We start from the raw sequence: 2533 nt of genomic DNA on the forward strand, positions 1-2533 counted from the left end.
TCTTTAATCTTTGAATCTTGAGTTTTGTGTTTGATCTTAGAATTCTTTCTTTGATCTCTCCTTGATTTCTCAATGATTTCTTTGTAGACACAAATTATCTTTGATCTCTCAATGAGACAAAGACATAGAAGCTCAAACCTCAGCCTCCAGGAGGCCGTGATCCTATAGTGGTCAGTACTCTGTGTTGTGGCTGCAGCAACCCTGGTTTAAATCCGGGTCACGGCAGCAACATGAATACTGACTAGTATTTGTTGTTAAACTGGACAGTTTGTCTGTTGAAGCTCTCTCAGACACTCTTTATTCATCCTCCCTTCAGGCTCAGCAGCATCATAGTGAATGTGTCTGACTAGGATCAGAACCCTCAACCTGTAGGGCTGTGGTGCAATGAGAACACATCTGACAACGGATCAGAGGAGTGTCTCTTTGACTCCTGGAAAACTCCATTTAAAGCTGAGAGGAACTTGTTCTTCATCACCAAATTCCCTCCCTGCACGTTGTCTCTCGAAAAGCATTCAAATCAAAGTTGAACCTTTGACAAAAAGCTCCCAGTAGGTGATGCAGGCTCCACCTCGCTCTTGGTTCTGGAACCTCACCAGTTGAAGCTTTCTCACCACTTGGATGTCATGTTTCTGACATCTCTGAGCTTGTTTCCTATCCACCTGTCTCATATTGATGAGGTCATACAGCCTGATGATGTCTATGGTTCTCCTTTGAGTGGTTCCTTCTGGGAGAGTTCTCTCTCTGTAACTTGTGTGTGTGTTTGGTCGTATCCTGTTTCTCCTTGACAGCACTTTAGTGTTTTTACCACTGGTGTCTCATCTGTGATTCACCTTTTATTTTACTGTTTTGTCAAAGATGAAGGTGTGTTTGTTGTCATTCATTAATCATGTGATTGCTCATGTGACTGTGAGTCTGATGAATTGCTTGTGTGCAGCAAACGTCTCTCACTCTGATCACTTCATGCTATTGAAGCTACTCAGATGTAACCTGACTAGCTCAGTTGGTAGAGCATGAGACTCTTAATCTCAGGGTCGTGGGTTCAAGCCCCACGTTGGGCGTTCATTTTAAACTGCTTGTCCTCTCACTTTCTGCAGCTGTGATTGTGAATTGTAAGGAGAATCAATGAATAAACAACACGAACACAGGCTGTGTCTGAAGCTGCACCTGACTCAGAATGAAAAACCACTATGTACTCAATTGTATCCACTATCCATACTGACTCTGGAGAAATTTCTTTGTGTGTATTGATGGACACGAGCCAAGCAGAAATTTCCCATAATGCCATAAGGCGGTGTTTGGTCAGTGTGGAGCAGGCGTCAGTCTGACAACAATGTCATATTATTTTGTTATCACTTGACCAGACCCAAAAGTAGGTTCCAGGTATCAGTTTCTTCTCAATGCTAATGTCTGCTAGCTTAGTCTGCTACTTTCATGGCTCTGACTACAAAAAGGTCCAGACCCCTGGATATGGTGGTTCCTCCCTAAACGTAGATTCTGTCAGCTCATCTTTAGAAATCAACTCACCATGAACACAAGTAGATTTCAATGGACTGCAAATGTGTCTCATTTAATGGTAAACATGTCAAATATAAATTCCATCACCAGAGGAGGTCTGCTGCTGGAATTAAGCTCCAGATATTCACAAGATATTCTAGATCTTAAAATAAAGCATTTTTACATTTGATTTATTTTTCATTAGCCTGCTTAATGTGGTGTGATTTTATGCATCTTATATTAAATAGAGCTTCTTCAATGATAGTCCCTGAGGATGTTGGATGATATAAAAAGATGATATAAAAAGAGTGTCATGACTTGATAAACTGGTGATGACGGCGTATCTTTAGAATGTTTTATCCAGTTGTTACTCGGGGCTCCACTCGTTGCATTTTTGTCTCGTCCAATGAGAAACGATCAGTCTCAGGTTTAAGCTCATCAATGAGTCCTTGTGGATCAGTGGCTTGCATGCATGAATGAGTTGGAACACTTCTTGGAAATTAAAGAGGATTTAATACAATTAAGAAAACACTTAAGACAGAGTGATAATTCCAGCAGAGTAATTAAGGCACTTATTGAGTAGCAGGGATGAATTAGCCTCCATTTATCTGAGCTTCAAGTAGACGGCAAAGAGGCCGGTGGAAAGGTGTGTAGGATGAACGATAGTGACCTCCAAACAAATGAAGAGGACTGAGTGGAGGCTGACCAGCTCTACGGAGTCAGGCGGAGTTTGGCAGTGAGACAGGAGTCCAGGCCTGAATAGGTGAAAACCAATGTAACCGGCTGACGTTCTCAGCTGTATTCTCCCATCGATGTACGATGCCTCTCCAATGAACTGGAGGGAGGACGGCTTCCAAAGCCTCCACCTCGTCGACCGTGGCTCCCGCTGACATTCGCTCGATGAAGAAGGGAAGCGCGTTGATTCGCTACCCTCTGGTCTCAGGCTGCTGGCTGCCTCGACTAAGCTGCTCTTCTCCAACACAAAGGTGGCTTCTCTTTGCTGGTCAGGATGGAGATTCAAGGCTCACAGGAGGTCAAG

General features: G+C 43.2%; 1 non-coding gene across 1 annotated transcript; it reads left to right on the top strand.

Moving 5' to 3' along the window:
• Window positions 1–985: 985 nt before the first annotated feature.
• trnak-cuu (transfer RNA lysine (anticodon CUU)) lies at window positions 986–1058 on the top strand. Its single transcript has one exon. It is a non-coding gene; the product is annotated as a tRNA-Lys (tRNA).
• The last annotated feature ends 1475 nt before the right edge of the window (window positions 1059–2533 follow it).

The sequence above is a fragment of the Aulostomus chinensis genome, chromosome 4, assembly GCF_037954235.1.
Source record: "Aulostomus chinensis isolate RoL2024-O1b breed Wild chromosome 4, RoL_Achi_v1.0, whole genome shotgun sequence".
NCBI lineage: Eukaryota > Metazoa > Chordata > Actinopteri > Syngnathiformes > Aulostomidae > Aulostomus > Aulostomus chinensis.